Source organism: Coptis chinensis, chromosome 1 (genome assembly GCF_015680905.1).
Source record: "Coptis chinensis isolate HL-2020 chromosome 1, ASM1568090v1, whole genome shotgun sequence".
Classification (NCBI taxonomy): Eukaryota; Viridiplantae; Streptophyta; class Magnoliopsida; order Ranunculales; family Ranunculaceae; genus Coptis; species Coptis chinensis.
The window spans coordinates 53,552,132-53,571,463 of NC_141456.1; the positions used below are offsets into that span (position 1 = coordinate 53,552,132).

Here is a 19,332-nt window from a genome sequence, read left to right on the forward strand (position 1 = left end):
AGAATTCTTGATTGCAGAGTTCTGATCTAGATGTAAGATTCATGCATGGTTGATACAGGTCAGAATGTTGCGTGTAGATGAGGTGTAAGCACTAACGATCCATGATAGGACTTGTGTGCTTCAGTGGAAAAGCTCCAAGCACTTGAACAAGCCAGGCCACTTCTTTCAATTTATAAGATTAATGACTACATCTAGACAGGTTTTACATTTCGTTTGATATTTCTCCAAATGAAGATTTTCTGAGAGCATCTTCAGTAATAACATAATCGTGCTATTATATAAAATTAAAAAAAAACAAGCTTAGCATCCAACCAAATCTTTTCATCCTGTATGTGGTACTTAATCTTTGCATGGGATTTTCAATTCCATAGCCAGTTTGGAAATTCCTTTTATCCTTTGGTTTGTGCTGGGACTTAGGATGGACTCTAAACTTCAATTCAGGTACAATTTGTTAGAAAAGAAAAAAGATTTACAAAATTAACTAAATGTATAGTTATTGATGGTTAGGTCATACAAGGCAATAAATAGGTATAGGGATATTGCAGCATTATACCAGTGTTTGGATGTATTTAAGGGCACTAGCAAATACTATTTAGAATTAGCTGGCAAATAAAATTTTTCCACTAGAAATGGGAAAATAGAAAACACATTTCCCCAAAGTTGAATTAGTCACCCCGTATTTTCCCACTATGTTACAGAAAATAGAAACAACTCTCCTTCTCGATCTCTCTTCTCTCTTTCTCACTGCCGCCTCTCATCAACTCGCTCTCTTCTCAGGTATTCTCCCTCATCTCTCATCTCTCATCTTTTATCTCTCTTCTCTCTTTCTCTCAATCTCTCTTTCTCTCTTATCTCTCTTCTCTTTTTCTCTCAATCTCTCTTTCTCTCTCAAACTCTAGGTCTCTCTTTCTCTCAATCTCTCTGTCTCACATTTTTTCACTATTTTTTTTTGTTTATATCTTTCTCAGATTTAATATTCGTTCTCCAGCTCTCGCCGCGCGCTGTCAGGTAAGTTTTGGTTTTAATTTTGTTTTTTGGGTTTTAATTTAATTTGCTTTCATTTTGGTTTTGATTTTAAAGCCCCCACTAATATTTGAGAGATTGAGAACTAATACAAAGTGATAGAATCTCGAATGGGTTGTTGTTAAGGCCTTTTTTATTATAGTGGTTCACGACTGTTAAACCAATGATTAGTGGTACTTTGATGCATAGTACAAAATATCAGGATATGGGTATTTATCGATCTCTGATTTATAGATATGTATCGTGGATATCTCTCTCTCTTTGAAGATATTTGACATTGTTTCACATGTAAATATCGTAGATATATCTAAAATATCGACAAATATCGTAAATATTGTGGATATTTCTTAATATATCATGATACATTATTTATATTTATTTGAAATATAATAATAAATATTAAATAAAGTTGTTATATATACAAAATATCACCAAATATCTCCAAATATTACAAATATCGAAAATATCATTGAAATATTGCCGATATTTACAGTCGTATATATCTCTAAATATATCGAGATATTTATATATCTTTCTCTTAAATCTAGATAGATATCGATAAATATCGCAATATATCAGAATATTTTATATTATGCTTTGATGTGGGACAGAGCCATGTTAAATACCCTCAATCATTCTATAATCATTTTAGTACTGTTTTAACAGACACTCTAAAAAAAATACAATACAAGACTCAAAGAATGGAATGTTATAATTACAAGCATTATAATACATCTTTCAAGAAAGGATGGCCTACAAAAATTAAATATCACAAACTCAGGTGATAGGGCGTAGCCCCCCCAAATTGAGGTAGCCTATGTCTCTATCCCTTCTGAAATCATGTGTATGAGTATCGCAACAACTCACACCCTGTGGAAGTTGACAAAAGTTATATATGTACAAGTTAACTGCTACTTTGCTTTGCTGGTTGTTGATATCGATCGACCTAACATTCGTCCTCCTCCACTGCTTTTTTCCATATTTTTTTGAATCTTGATAGTTCAATATAAGACTGCTTCCTCACCTGAATATATATTAAAAATCAGATTGACAGATAAGGAACTATATCAAGAGTTCAAAACTCTCCTGTATAATAATACAAAGATGCATATTAACTTGACCATGACACAAACCCTCATAAACCTAGACAAAAATGCATTTTCACATTAGTACGGTTGGACTTGGTGGTGGGTGTGCACTAAGCACCATTGTCATCAAGTTCGGCGTTTTTTTGAAAAAAACGCGTTTAAAACCCGAGATATTGGCAAGGCGTCTGGTTCTAGTTTAAAATCCAGGTTTAAAAAAAAAACCCCCGTTTTAAACGTTTTAAACGCGTTTTAAACTTAAAAAACATTTAAACCCCGAGATTTTGAAAATCTCCCGTTAAAAACTTTTTTTTTTTTTTTTTTTTTTTTTTTTTAATCTAAAAGAAAACACGAAGAAGAAAAAGGGGTTTTGAAGTTTACCTTTTTGAAGAGTGGGCGTTAGATTGACTTATTGAGACAGTTTTATTTTGTTTTGGACTATTAATAATTAATTATAAATTTTAAAGTTATTAACTTATTTTAGAACTTGATTATGTCATTATGGTTGGTAATTAGTAGTATCTTATTTAGAGTTGTGTTTTGGTATTGAATCTAAAACTTCTAGTATTTAGATGAGTAATGATAATTTGATACTTTCATGTATTTGAATTTTTTTTCATTTGTATTATTTTTTATTTTATTTTATGTGTCAATTCTTTTTTTCCACTCTTATAAAAAAATCAAATTCTTTATCTATTATATTCTTTATCATCGGTTTTTACCGTTTCTTTTACGTATTGTACGTATTATACGTTTTAAACCCGTTTTACCGTTTTAAATCCGTTTTTTATGCCCCACGTTTTTTTACGCTTTTTTCCGTTTTTTTCCCGAGACGTTCCGTTTAAAACACGAACTAAGTTTTTTTCAAATACACCATTTTAAACTCGTACCGTATTTTGTGACAATGTTAAGCACTGCTTTAAAGTGTGTAGTACGCTTAAGAAAAGTACTTTCGATCTTAATAAACGTGATCCTTGAAATACATAGTCAATTTCCAACGCTATAAAGTTTACACACACTTCAAAGTACTTCCCCACCTGCTGTGGTGACTCACTTTTATGTCTCATTGCTCGTGAAAAACAATAATTACGTAGTCTAAGGTGTGCAGTAGCTAATACACGCGGTGATGATTTCGTCCCAATATCAACAAATTAAAAGTCTGTAAATGCACATTCTATATAGCGTAAATTATGGTTGATGAGTCACTTTGATAGATTGATACAAAACCTAGAAGAGTATGTAAGGACTGCTTGCTAAGTCTGTGGAGTGTTGAAGGAAAATAGACCATATATTTTGGTGGTGGTTACTCTGTTTAGGTGTTTATTGTTGTCACTAAGTACAACAGAGTATGATAGGTGTTGTTGTGGTGTGTGCTGATTTAGTGTGTGTGTTGTCTGAATCCATATTTGGCATTCAAATGTAATTAAATAGACGATCATAATTTATACAGAGAATTTTATGGTGTATCGAGTATCAATTATCTTTGTTTTATTAATTATCTTGCTGCACTTTCTTAACTAGGAATTGTTTTATGTATATTAACTCGACTTGTATGTTTATTAATTAGATATGGGATGCAAATGGACAAATGCGATGGACAGTGTTCTTATCGATACATTTCATAGTGAGCTACTTCTAGGTCATAAGAATGAGAATGGATTTCTTCTAATATCAAAAGAGCGTGCAAGGGAAACACTCCAAAACATATTTACATTTGGTATCGACTTGATTATTAGTCATGTAACTCTACGAATGAAGACTTTACGATGGGTAGCACGTAATATTGCTAATGTAATTATGCAAGAGGGGTTTAAATAGAGTTCTGAAGAACAGAAGAACATAGCTAACAATGATATTTGGGATCAAACAATATCACGGAATCCGAGTATGGGAAAGTACAAAAATAGAATTTTTCCAAGACACAATGACATTTTATATGTGTTTGGATAACAATAGTTGTTATGGCTCATTGCACTTCCACTTTATTTTATGGTTGTTTGAGAAGACATCCTATGGATACTATTAAAGTTAAGTTGTATTGTATTGTATTTTAATTTTATTTTATTTGTATTTTATTTAATTTTTTGTTATACTTCATTGAGTTTGAAAACAAAAAAAAATATCTCCAAAAAATTCAAATATCATTTGCCATTGGAGAAAAATAATATAAACAAATACTGACAAAAATGACAAATCTTATATTTTCCCATTATAAATTTTTACAAACAAACACTGGCAAATTAAAATTTTCCCACTATAGATTTGTATGGCAAATTTATAGTGAGAAAACACTGGCAAATCTTATATTTTCCCACTATAAGTTTGCTAGTTAACAAACACACGTGGTTGAGCATGAATTGTGTTCTAAATATCAAGCCCATCTACCCTGTTTTATATTGCTCTCTTCTCTATTCTGTTTTACTCTTCTCTGTTTTGTTTTACTCTTCTCTTTCATTTCATATTGCTATTGGGCTGTAGATGCAAAGAAAGCCACATATAGGGCAGGGAATCGGGTTGGATTTGACCCGAATCTAACCCGACCCAAACCTGAATAGTTTGGGTTTGGGTCGGTTTTTATATCCGTTTATTTATTTGGGTCTAGTTTGGGTTCGGGTCTGTCAGATTTGGGTTCGGGTTCGGGTTAGAATATAATTTTTGGGCTTTTTAAAAATTTTTACTGTTATCTGATCGGGTTAGTCGGATTCGGTCGGGTTCGAATATTAAATTTCGAATATAATCGGATTCGGATTCGGATTCAGATATTATAAAACTATTCGGATTCGGATATAGCCATATCCGACCCGATCCCTGCCGTAGCCACATATATACAGATATACTGATCAACATATATTGGATGAAATTTACTCATAAAACTTGGTTACCCTCTTAATAACCATTTTGTTCTTAACATCAACAACTAATGGGATTCTTAAGCTTTCAAGTACGTGCCTCTATATGATGACACAAGTTTTCCTATCCATTTTGGTCTTGGTTTTTACTTGGAAAGATTTCTATTTGTTACTGTCCATGCATTCAAATTGTGATAAAACCAACTGGTAAATGTGAATAATAACAAAATGAAAGATCATGCGGAGACGGGAGATCTTTATAACAACTTTTTCGTATTAAATGCATACAACAAAACTGTAAAATTCAATATTACAAAAATGATTTGTAACCAACTTATCCTTAAGGAAAACCATTTTACACATTTAACATTATCATTGAACAGCCTACACTATAAAATATTTCTTTACATCTCCTAGATTCTTTTATTTGTATAAACGGTTAACGAAATCGTTTTGAGTTTAGAAAGGGAATGAAACTAAATATCTCCCGTTTGTAAGGAATTCACAAGGAAAATATAACATGGGACCCAAATAGCATTTAGCATGTCACAGTGAATGTCGTGTTTTAGCTTCTTAGGCAAAGCTCAGAGTGCGGCTTCTTAGTTCTTCTTAGTTCTTACATGCTTCTGTGTTGTCATCTATTATCTATATACTAAAGCAGAGACCTCTAATTGAGGATTTTTTCTCTCCTATGTGGCACTCTAAAATGAGAGTTAGTTTTTTGCTCTCTCCTATGTGACACTATAATATGAAAGATAATCTTTTCTAATAGTGTATAATCCCACATACATAAAACATCTTTGGAGTTTGGAGAGTTTGAGTATATTTCTAATTCTTATATTTGGAGAGTTTGAGTGTATTTACAATTTTTATATAATTGATAAAATAAAAAAAATTACTAAAAAGTAGGTGATTTGTAAAAGGTAATTTCCTATTACGAATCAAACACTTTTAGTGCTCCAATTCTTATATATTTAATCAAATAAAAAAATTGATAAAAAATATGTGATTTGTAGAAACTAATTCCCTATTACAAATCATACAATTTTAGTGTCTATGATAAAGCAATGACTTATTTCAAATATATCATTAACATAGCCTCAAAACATAGTTAAAAACAATTATACAAAAAATAACATCACAAAAAATATATAATAAAAAAAAAAAAAAAAAAAAAAAAAAAAAAAAAACAACGACAAAGCAATAATGACAAATATTTTAAAAAATATATAATACTGAATGAAACTAACGTCAAAAAATAATTAATGGGGAACCGAAAACTGGATGTAAATGCATCGAACTAACCTCAAATAATATTTAACGGGAAATTAGAAATTGGATGCAAATGCAAGCATTAAAATAATCTTAAAAAGTAATTAATAGAAAATTGGAATATGGATACAACTGCATTAAACTAACCTCAAATAATAATTAAAGGAAAATCAAAACTTGGATGCAAATATATCAAACTAACATAAAAAAAAAAAATTGTCGAAAAATCGGAAACTTGATGCAAATACATTGAGCTAACCCTCAAAGATTAAATTAACGGAAAAATTAGAAACTGGATGCAACTGCATTGAACTAACCTCAAAGAAAAATTAATTATAAATTGGAAATATGATACAAATGCATGGAACTAATCTTAAAAAATAATTAATGGGAACTCGGAAACCGGATGCAACTGCACTGAACTAATCTCAAAAAATAAACTTGATACAAATGCATTGAACTAACCTCAAAACATAGTTGAGTTATATGTTGTGGGAATGTTTCAATAAATATAGTTTTGCATTTAAAATGGTGTTTATCTTATCTCTTTCCGTATGATTGAGAACTCCTTGCTATTCAAGTAGCTTCAATATATATGAATTTTACCTTATTAGGCAATCTCACAAAACTTCAATCAAACTTATTTTATTAATTATAAACAACAAAATGAAGTTGAAAGGTTTATCAAAAGTGTGTTCTTTTTTTTTAATGGAGAGTGATGTTTTCACGTTATAAGAAATTTGGTTGAGTGATCAATATAATATTAATATATAATAGTTATGTATATTTGCAAATATTTTTTCAGAATAATTAATATAACAACACCCGTTCGTAGATAATCTTTGAAGATTCCACATAGTGAGTCATGCATAATTTAAAGAATAATTAATGGGAAATCGGGAACTGGATAATCTTCGATGATCTCACATAGTAAATCAAGCATAATTTACTTTTTATGTCATGTTTGTGCACTATAGATAGATCAGTAGAAGTTGGTATTACACACCATATTGGATAATTAAAATGAAATCGGAATCTAGATTCAAATACATAACTCAGCTCAAAGAGTAATTAACGGAAAATCGGAAACTTTATACAAATGCAATAAACTAAACTCAAAAAGTAATTAACTAAAAATCGGAAACTGGATGCAATTGTATTAAACTAACGTCAGATAACTAACGGGAAATCGGAAACGGTATACAAATACATCAAACAAACCTCATATAATAATTAATGAGAAATCGAAAGCTGGATGCAAATGCATTGAACTAAACTCAAAAAATAATTAACATGATATCAAAAACCGAATGCAATTGCATTTAACTAACCTCATAGAATAATTGGTGGGAAATCGGAAACTAAATGCAAATGTATTGAAATAATCTCAAAGAATAATTAACGGGAAATCAGAAACCAAATATAATTGCATTAAACTAACCTCAAAGCATAAATAATCAGAAACTAGATGCAGATGTATTAAACTAACCTTAAAGAGCTATTAATGGGAAATCGGAAAATGGACCCAAATGCAATGAACTAATTAATCTCAAAGACTAATTAACGAAACATTGAAAAATGGATGAAACTGCATTGAACTAACCTAAATGAATAATTAACGGAAAATTATAAATTTGATGTAACTACATTGAACTAACCTCAAAAAATAATTAATTGGAAATCGAAAACTTGATGCAAATGCATTGAACTAACCTCAAAGAACAATTAACATAAAATCGGAAATTGGATGAAATTGCATTGAACTAACCTCAAAAAATAATTAACGGAAAACCAAAAACTGAGTGCAACTGCATTAAACTAAAATCAGAGATTAACTAATGAGAAATCAGAAATTGGATGCAAATGCATTGAAATAACCTCAAAAAATAGTTAACTGGAAATCGGAAGTCGGATGTAACTGCATCGCACTGACCTCAAAGCATAAATACGAGTAATTAGGAACCCAAAATGAAAGTGAGTTTATAAAAACAGATTCTTACATGTATGTAAACTGTATGGAAATTGTAAACTATCGAACTAACCTAGAAAAATAATTGACAGGAAATCAAAAACTGGATGCAGATGTATTGAACTAACCTTAAAGAGTAATTAACATGAGATTAGAACCTGGATGCAAATGCAATGAACTAATCTCAAATACTAATTAACGAAATATTGAAAACTGGATGCAACTGTACTGAATTAACTTTAATGAATAACTAACGGAAAATCATAAAGTGGATGCAATTGCACTGAACTAACGTCAAATAATAATTAATGGGAAATCGGAAACTTGATGTAACTGCATTGAATTAAGCTCAAAGAATAATTAATGAGAAATTGAAAACTGGATGCAACGTATTACATTAAACTAACCTCAAAGAATAATTAATGGAAAATAAAAAACTTGATGCAAATGCATTGAACTAATAACCCTAAAACATATTTATATTATATGTAGGAGAAATAAATGTCTCGACAAATATAGTTTTGCATTTTAAGTAGTGTTTATCTTAATTCTTTTATTGTGATTGGGAATGTCTTGCTATTCAAGTAGTTTCAATATTATCTTCGCCACAATGGATATTCTCACAAAACTTTTATTGTTAAACCTAACAATAAAAAGAAATCGATGAATTTTATCAAGGTTTGATGCTTCCTTTTTATAGAAAGTGGTGCAAGAAATTTAAATGAGTAATTAATATAATTTTCATATCTCATAACTATGTATAGTTGCTAATATTTTTTAGAATAATTTAATATAACGACACCCGTTCGTAGGACACGTTCATGTGATAAATCTTTTCAAGTGGGAGTAGTGTATTCTTTGAGGATATGGAAACAATCAATCTGTTTTAGAGATTTGTACACATTAGTACGTAAGCCAAGCGGTGATGATTTACCGCTAAATCACCATAAATCTAATAAAACTATTATACAAGCTAGATCGAGTTTAAGATAATTCCATCTGAAAATTACGGATTAATATCCTAAACCACAAAGTGAAGATACTATCTCAATTTGATCCCTTAGTTTCCAAGTACTTATACACCATAATCGCTGCTCATTTACGTATTTCGGCTTATTTTCAATAAAAATATATCCTGATTCAAAAATTTGCCGCTAACTCACCATAAATCTAAGAAAGTTATTATACAAGTTAGATCGAGTTTAAGATAATTCTATTTGAAAATTACAGATTAATATCCTAAACTACAAAGTGAAGAGGCTATCTCAATTCAATCCCTTAGTTTCCAAGTACTTATGCACCAAATCGCTGCTCATTAACGTATTTCGATTTATTTTTAATAAAAATCTATTCTGATTCGAAAATTTGCCACTAAATTACCATAAATCTAAGAAAACAATTATACAAGCTAGATCAAGTTTGAGATAATTATATTTGAAAATTATGGATTAATATCCTAAACCACAAAGTGAAGAGACTATCTCAATTTGATCCCTTAGTTCCCAAGTACTTATGCACCATAATCGCTGCTCATTAACGTATTTTGGTTTATTTTCAATAAAAATATATTCTGATTCGAAAATTTGTATGTGACATTTTGTAAAGCCTTTTAAGCACATAAAATATTTAATAGATCCCGGGCGTATGCCCGGGTCCAAAATCTAGTGCTTATTCTGTTACTGCACCTATCATGTTAAGAACAAAATAACCACTAATATTTTATTAATAAATTCGAGTAGGCAGGTTTTCCAACTAGCTAGCATCGGTTTCCTATGGAAATGGCCAAAACTGAATCGTAGCATAGTCGATTATGCAAATGGCTGTCCAACTACTAATCCCGCGCAATATCAGTGTTTTTTTCCCCCAAATTAAATTTGCACTGTAGTCTGATGTATAGATTGTATTAATGCCTATACCCTTCCATTAGACCAGCCTGAAGTCCCTATTTGTATCCCTGACAATAATGCTACTCAATGAGTCTTGATCTGGCTTTACTATAACTAGTCAGCTCGGACCCCATTTGCAATCGGTTTTCTGAATATACAGGTGACATCCTCAAGGCTTGAACATCCGTATTAACTATCCAGAACTCGACGTCCTTCATGGAACTTTCAATCATTCTATTTACAGCATTGGAACCTCCACCCCCAAGCCCAACCACTTTAATTTTGGCTCCGTTATATAGCTGTTGAACTGGATGGGTCTTTTTAAGTTGTCGTGACAATGCCGAAGCTCTCCTTTCTCGGACCGATATCTTGTCATTCACCTCGCTTCCTCTAAGCATCGAGACTTCGGGATGTAGATTCAAGAAAGAGTCTTTACTACTGTGATATTGTTTAACATTGTGCAAACCACCAGCCATGCATCTAATTAAACTGTCCACTGTGTCGAAAAACTCCATTCCTCTCATCAAACATCTTCACTGAACTAACACCACCCATACGATTATCCATTGAAAGTCTCCCTCCAAGAACAGTTAACACTCCAATCGAATCGTGTATGTGTAGTAGCCATGACAACAAAATGGGGAAACTCAAAAACACAAGCGATCATAATACTAATAGTAGATATGAAGATCAGATTACATCCACTAGGAAATTCGTTAGACCACATAAGAGTATGACTTTGTTACTTGTGAGTATTAAATATATGTCAATAAGTTTGTAATGAAATGATATACCACATAATGAACTGTTTGGATAGAGAATTCATGCTTTAAAGCTGATCTTAGGAGGAGACGAATTTTTTTTTGGTAAATGCTACCAGCGCAGACCACTACCTCCAAACGATAGAGCCATGACAACTTTCAAAAATTTGAGGGGAGATTTGAGGGTTCATGTTAACTCTAAATGAACATTTTCACAACATAACCCATTTAAAGTAACAACATACAACCCACTAAAATCAGGAAATCAGACCAAGCACTCCAAAATTTAAATTTTATTGCAAATGAAAAAAAACTCACCATTCTGATCAATGCCCTTGATGATACACGTGATATTAGAACACCACTCGTTCGCGCTCTCACTCCTTTTCCTGCTTTCAATTCTTTTCCCACGAGGTATTCTCCTACTTGCTTTGCTTTCTTCAAAACTGGAAGAAATCAAGAGAAAAAGAAGGCAACAAAGAGTTTATCTTTTTTTTATCAATAGAGGACGAAGAGAGAGAAGAGAAGCCATAAGTAAATACCTGATTAGAAGAGAAGAAAAAGAGAAGGAGAAGAGAGACGGTTGATTTCTTGAATTTAATTTCGGTATAAAAGGTAATTATTTGGCAATTAATGAAGGATAAGTCGCGAACAATTGAATAGGGGCGTATAGTTGATTTCCGACCTGAATTTATACATACATCCTTAAATTATTATATAATCTTAAGAGTATAGATGATAATAAATTTTGAAATGACTAAGTAGTCTTTCTTAAAAGCATTGAATAATTGATTTTAATATTTTATCCAAGAGTATTTCATGATAGAAAAAAGATTGGTCCAATTTAAATGTCCATGTTAATTAGGATATACTGTAATAACTGAGATGTCCACTAAACAAAGAAGAAATAATTACAATATTAATTGGATTGTGCAGGTTCTTGGTCTGAGAGTGATAGCCTTAAAATTTCAGTTTCGTTGGTCCTAGCTGTTGAACACAGTCTGGATAAATGTGGCGATGTACGACACATTCTTTCATTATAACTTAGAGTGTTAATCAGTTATTTTTGTCAAAGGTGATTCCATTCCACGAGTGTTTCAAATGAGGACTCTAGGACTTCGCCACCTTCAAGGCATGTTAATTACCCCGCCAGATAATCGAGAGGCTCTTGGCAAAAGAGCAGAACCATAACATGTGTTACAGCCACTCCTCATCAGATTTCTATATACTTCTCATTACCATTGAGATTAATTAAGGCATGCTGCATTGCTATTTAGGTAATTCCCTGATTCCCAGCGGCTTTGGATGTTCACGTACTGCACCATGAATAATGTTGCACTAGTGCACCATGGCAGTGTGAATTATTGTCACTTATTGGACGTCCAGTGCAACATTCAATATTTTGGTGTCAGAATAACACAATCAAATCATTTAACAGCTTGTTGACTTCCCTGAACAGAAAAAGGTACAAAAAGATGTTGAAACTTGAAAGTTTCTTTTTGCCTTAGGCTAAGTCTAATGGTGCCGCAAAACACTAAATATCACGTAAATTGTGATCCAATAGTACGTGAAATCGCTAACCCGCTAACGCTATCGGTATAAATTTCGCTATGTATACAGTCAATTTTAACGATATAGCGTATGCTCTGCACGCCAAAACGAGTGGTGGCCAACAGAACAAAGAGCCACACGCCAGTGTGAATGGCGGTTACAAAAGTTTGTTTTTTCTCTCTCCAAGCCACACGCCATTGTGAATGGCGGTTAAAAAAAAAAATTCTCTCTCCAAGCCACACGCCATTGTGAATGGCGGTTACAAAAAAAAAAATCTCTTTCCAGAAAAAAAAATTCTCTACACGCTAGTGTAAATGGCGGTTACAAAAATTGTTTTTTCTCTCTCCAAGCCACACGCCAGTGTGAATGGCGGTTACAAATTTTTTTTTTCTCTCTCCAGCAGTTACAAAAAAAAAAAAAATCTCTCCTACACGCCAGTGTGAGTGGCGGCTACAAAAGAAAAACCATTGGATGGAACAACGCTATCCCACTAACCGCATATACTGTGCTATTGTGGTTTAGTGTTTTAGAGGTTCAAACCATTGGACTCAGCCTTAGACAACTGAAAGAAAATAAAGGAAAAGCAAAGTGTTCCACTCCCATAGCTGTCGCATCTTTTCCACCTGTATCATATCTTCTTGTGAAAAACCAAAGATAGGAACCGCACATCCATGATTCCATGTACGTCCCTGGTTCACAAAAATTGACACCTGACCTCCTTTTCGATATGTGAAAGCTAGGTATTATAAAGTTAACAAAAATTGAAAGAAAAATAAGTGATTTTTCGGTCTGTTCTAGGGGTGACTTCGGATGGGATCGGATTAATCTCTTTCGGAATTTTTCCAAATTTTTTTCGGAACCTAATATGCTAGCCAAATCCGATCCAATTTTTTTTTGGATTCAAAATATATTTCTAATTTTGGAACTTTCAGAATAACTCGAAAATTTCGAAATACTTGGTAAATTTTCAAAGATCTCTTTACTTTCAATTATTTTTGGAATATCATACGCCAATGTTCATTGTAGGGAGAGAAAACCATGTCCACAACACCAATGTACCAACAACAATACGCACTTGTTTACTGAGAAAATCTATTTTCATTCAAACAAGTGATCCAAGAAAAAACGAGAAAAAGAACCTGCAGCCACCAATAACAAACATTGCATTCTGTTGAGGTCTGGGTATTTGTAATGTTTCAATCTTTTTTCGTGTGTGGAAATTGAAGCGTGAAGTGTCTGCATAAATAATGGATTATGGTCTTGGACTCTAAGTAGCTTTACATAATATTCTATCTATTAGAATTTGGCTTTTGGATTGGTCTGGAAGTCATTGTATGACTCAATGACATTTTTTTTCATATCATTGTTGTTATGGCAGACGGTGTAATGACAGTAGAGTGGTCCAATTCAAGTGGGGAAGTAGCGGCTAGGTTATATTTTTGTTTTGTTTTTGGAAGTAAAAAACTAGAAAATGAATGAATGGTCGAGATCTAATCAAGTGGATAGTGAGAGAAGTATATATTTTCGGAATAAATTGGCAATAATATCGGAATTTTTGGAATTTTCGGATCGGATCGGATTTTAGAATTATATCCAAATCCGATCCAATTTTTTTCGGAATTTTCGGAAATCGAAAAATCGGAAAATCGGCCCATGAAAACTACACCCAGAGCCAGACCAATTTCAGGTCGGATTTCGAAAAAATCGGAAATTCGGCAAAAAGAGACACCCTTAGTCTGTTCACATTATATATGAACTTATTATATATATATGCCATACCAATCTGTCCCAGAGATTAAACACGTATGAAAAGAAAACCAATCAACGTACAAGTGACATTTGAAGCATTAAAAAATCAATATAATCAGGGTCGTACCATCCCTAGTGTGAGGGAGTAATATACACTTTCATTCTATTAAATGTTACCTACTTGTCAAGCACACCAAGACGATCACACTCATCTACATGTCCAGGTCGCTAATGACCAGTTCATACATATTAAGCAACCTCATTAGCACCCCGAACGTCTTTCTCCCAGAGCGCCCGCATCCAGAACGTCAAGCTTCTAGAACACTAACTCTAGCCAGCACCCCAACGGCTAGTAACGTATGCTTCAGCTGGCATCATCAAGACCAGAGCTTCAACTACACTTGTCATTACTCCACTGCAGGACACCTTCATGGTTCATTAAATGTCATCAAGTCCAGAACTTGACCTGACGCGAGAGAGGAGGAGGCGCGGTCACTTTTGCCTATATAAAGAAGAGGAGGAACTACGTCTGACTTGATTTAAGTCTCCCCCCAGCTGAGAGAACTTGATACGTAGGTAGTTCATCCAAACGAACTCGGTCAATTCAATCCTACAAATACCTTTCTCTCCGAAAATTGCCTACATCTATAAGGTTAACCAAATGTAACATTTACATTGGCGTCGTCTATGGGGAGATTTCTTGAGTTCACAACCCTTCAAACACAAAAACGGTCAAACAAATCTCAAGCCCACGAAGCATGGAAAGCCTCCAGGATCAACTAAAGAGTATGGCCACCCAGATGGAAGCCATGAACGGTAGCATCACCTTGCTCCAGCAGGAGAACACAACACTAAAAACCCAGGTCGAATCCCTGAACCCAAATGGAATCACCACTGAGGATGGAATTGACGAGGTCAACCAACAAATCAACAGCCTCTCCTAGCGGATCGAACAAAGCAACGGGAAAAAAGACACCACTCAGGTCGTTCAGAAGATGTTGAAGACGTATCAAGCGTCCCCCTTCACAACTGAGGTACTCAATAAACCCTCCCCCTAAGATTTCATTCAGCCTCTGTTCACAATGTACGATGGCAACACGTGCCCTGAGTTAGCACGTAACTTCCTACATTCAGAGCCTTGCACTCTACAGTGCGTAGGAGTTCGACCACCTGCAGTGCCGTTTGTTTCCAGCAAACTTAAAAGATGGAGCTCTCGATTGGTGGTTCTACTCGCTGGGACCGAACTTAATTGACAGCTTCGAAAAATTAATCGACCCGGTTAAGCCACCAAGACGTCCCACAATAGGCGAAGGCGGCCGACCTCAATTCACTTTTCCAATTGTCTTAGAAAAGTGACGAACCAATTTGCACCTTCCTGGGACGTTTCAAGACAGAGCTACTGTCTATGGAGAGCGACCTCAAAGAGTCGTTCGCCACAGTGGCCTTCACCAACGCGATCAGGAAGAACACTGATCTTTCCAAGTCACTCATGAATGAACCCCCTGAAACACTGGCCGAACTGTACACACGTGTAGAGAAGTATATCAAGCTTGCAGAAGGCCTCGAAAAAGAAAGACTGAAGGCAGCATGTGAGGTCATTGCTATCTTAGAAAGTGCCCCATCTTCTAAGAAGCAACCCAGGCAACAAGGTCAACAGACCAGCACCCGAACCCACACCAAAAGAGAGTTCGCGGTGCTTACAAGATCTCCGAGCTACATACTGGGGAAAATAAAAATAGCAGCTTATTACCGACCTGAGGTAAAATGACCGAAGACGGGGAAAGCGAAAGGAAAAGCCGCATCGGGCAAAATGTCATGAGACTAACGAATGTCGCGGGCTCAAGCACTACCTCATCGTTGAGGGAGGCCATAAAGATAACAATAGAACGAGATCAACATGATCACCTTCCGTGGACGATCTCGTCATAATCGTCACCAGCACTCATCCATAACAAAGAACGAGATCAAAAAGGAGACTCCCACGCCCATAAGGGAAAAAAGGAGACGGTTAGGCGCCTTATAAGAAATCTACTAGTTCTCCTCACAAGCGGCTCCTGCCCCACACACCACTGGCCGTAGCTCAGGAGATATCACTTTCACTGAAGCCGACCTCAACAAAGTGTGCCTCCTGCATAACGACACTCTGGTTGTCCATGTCAAAATCAACGACTGGACAATAAAGCGCGTTCTGATCGACCCAGGCAGCTCATGCGATATTTTGTTCTACTAAACTGTCATGGAGATGAACCTGCCCAAGTCGGTTATGATTGATCCAATAGCCCCCCTTTATGGCTTCAATGGATCTCGAGCTGACCCAATTGGTGACATTATCCTACCTGTCTCAGTTGGGTCATGTGAATACAAAATCAGCATCAACACGTGCTTCAACGTTCTGGATGTCAACTCGTCCTATACTGCTATTTTAGGATGTCGTTGGATCCACAAGATGCAAGCAGTTCCATCAACACTTTATCAGGTGTTACGTTTCCCTGGCCCCAGAGGCATGATGGAGCTTAGAAGCAACTAGATCGATGCTCACAATTGCAATCAAATCCTCTCAGTTAACAAGCCCACTGGGGATTCACTAAAAAATAAGGGAGAGATTGCCAAAACCAAGCTGGCAGAGGACTTCATCTCTGAGGTCAAGACCTTGATCAAGACCCCCCGAAGCGAACTCGCAAAGGAAAACACTGGGGCCTCGGTCAAAAACGTCCCTCTAGAAGTCTAAACCCCAGAGGTCGCCCCACCCCTTCAGCTCAAGGAGACACCGCAAGAGACCAAGACCCCAGAGGTTGCTTAGCCCACTAAGGAGGCTGCTCAGACCGAGCTGAAGGAAAAGGTCAACCTAGGAACTGTGGATGACCCCAAGTTTGTTTATGTAGGAGCTAACCTTGATCCTACTCTCAAGGCATAACTTGTAAGCTTTTTATCATTAAATAAAGATATTTTTGCTTGGTCATACATCGATGTGCCTGGAATTGATCCCAATATTGCATGCCACAAGTTAAATGTTAACCCAAATGCTATGCTAAACCAGTTCGCCAACAACCTCGAAAGCTATCCTTTAAGTTCCAAAAAGCAATTAATGGAGAGGTCGAAAATCTCAAAAAAGTTGGCTTCATTAGGAAGGTCGATTACACTGAATGGGTAGTAGCAGTCCCAAAAAAAATGGCACAATTCGCCTTTGCGTGGTATTTACCAACCTAAATCAGGAAACTCCTAAGGATAGCTTTCTCTTACCAAGAATCGGCCGACTTGTGGACCAGACCTGTGGCCACGAGCTCTTGTCATTCATGGATGCCTATAGTGGCTACAACCAAATCCCACTAGCAGAAGAAGACCAAGAGAAAACTTCATTCGTAACAAAGCAGGGGATTTACTATTACAACTTAACGTCCTCCCATTCGGCCTCAAGAACGCTGGAGCGACCTACCAGCGAATCGTCACCGATATGTTCCAAGACAAGTTAGGTGACACCATGGAAGTATACATAGATGACATGGTCATCAAAAGCAAGAAAGCTGGAGATCACTTAGATCACCTCACAAAAGCATTCTCCAGACTTCGGCAAACTCAGATGAAGCTTAACCCTTAGAAATGCCTCTTTGGAGCGTCCCCTGGGAAATTTCTGGGGTATCAGGTCTCACAACGTGAGATAGAAGCAACCCCTGATCAGATTCAAGGGTTCTTGGACATGCCCGATCCAAAAACAAAGAAGCAGATACAAAAACTGTCAAGAATAGTGGCAGCTCTAAACTGATTCATATCGAGAGCATCAGACAAATGTCGACCTTTCCTACAAATTCTCAAGAAAGGTGAACAGTTCTCATGGAAGTAGCAATGCCACCAAGTGTTCTCCACTCTCAAGGACTACTTGTCAACACCACCTGTATTGGCCAAACCAATTGATGGTGAAACGCTGGGGCTATACTTAGTTGTGTCTGACTTCGCTATTAGTTCAGTTCTCTTCAAAGAGGAACAGAATGCAGAGAAACCGATCTACTTCACAAGCAAGACATTTTTGCTAGCTGAGAAGAACTACTCCCACATTGAAAAGGCAGTGCTGGCATTACTTTATTCAGCAAGAAAATTCATGCCCTACTTCCAAGCACATCAAATCAAAGTGCTCACCGACCTGCCACTAAAGAAGATCCTTCTTAAATTTAACAAGACAACTCGCATGGTCGTATGGGTAAAAGAACTCAGTGAACACCACATTGAATTCACCCTAAGAACCTCTCAAAAGGGTCAAGTCATTGCTGATTTCTTAGCAGATTTCCCAATTGACGACCTGAATTGGGAACCAGAGGACAACACCCCACCCTCTAAGCAACACGACCCATCGGTATGGTCACTCTATGTAGATAGAGCTAGCAATCCAGGTGGCAGCGGAGTCAGAGTAGTCCTAGCATCATCAGATGGTTCTATGGTGGAAAAATTAGTTCACATCAATTTCGCGATCTCCAACAATGAAGCTGAGTATGATGCCCTGATCATGGGACTTCACATGGCATTAGAGCTCAATGTTTAGGAGCTCAAGGTCTTTAGCGACTCACAGCTGCTCGTTCGCCAGGTCGCCAACGAGTATACCACTAATGAATGTAACTTTTCTAAGTACCTTCAAGTTGTAAATAAATTATTGTGTTCTTTCCAGAAAGTCATAATACACTATTTCCTATGGGAAGAGAATCGCCACGCTGATAGCTTGGTGTACCTTGCGACCCAAACACCGAATTGTGACCCTAAGAAACTACTTATCGAAGTCATTGATAGATCTGCTTACCAAAATGAGCATGTCCTAGAAATCAGCAACCTATACCCATTCTCTGACACTCAGATGAGTCAAACATGGATGCATCCTATCATAGATTATATCCAGCTAGGCAAAGTACCAACAGATCGCATAAAAGCCAGACAGGTTCAATACTAGTTAGGTCACTACTGCCTAGTAAACGACAAACTTTTCAGAAAATCTACAGGAGGACCCAGAACAGGGTCAGATGATTTTTGCAGAAATCCACGAGGAAGAATGCGGAAACCACATAGGAGGTCACTCTCTGGCTCACAAAGCGATCTCATAAGCATACTTCTGGCCAAGAATGTAAATCGATGCCAAGAAGTATGTACTCAAATGCATTAAGTGCCAAACATTTGGCCACAACATCATCCAACAAGCTCGAGAACTCA

General features: G+C 35.7%; 1 long non-coding RNA gene across 1 annotated transcript; it reads left to right on the forward strand.

The window, feature by feature from the left end:
- Positions 1–411: 411 nt before the first annotated feature.
- On the forward strand, positions 412–4,088 carry LOC147524540 (uncharacterized). Its single transcript, XR_015197001.1, has 3 exons — positions 412–777; positions 969–1,008; positions 3,676–4,088. It is a non-coding gene; the product is annotated as an uncharacterized LOC147524540 (long non-coding RNA).
- Positions 4,089–19,332: the final 15,244 nt, after the last annotated feature.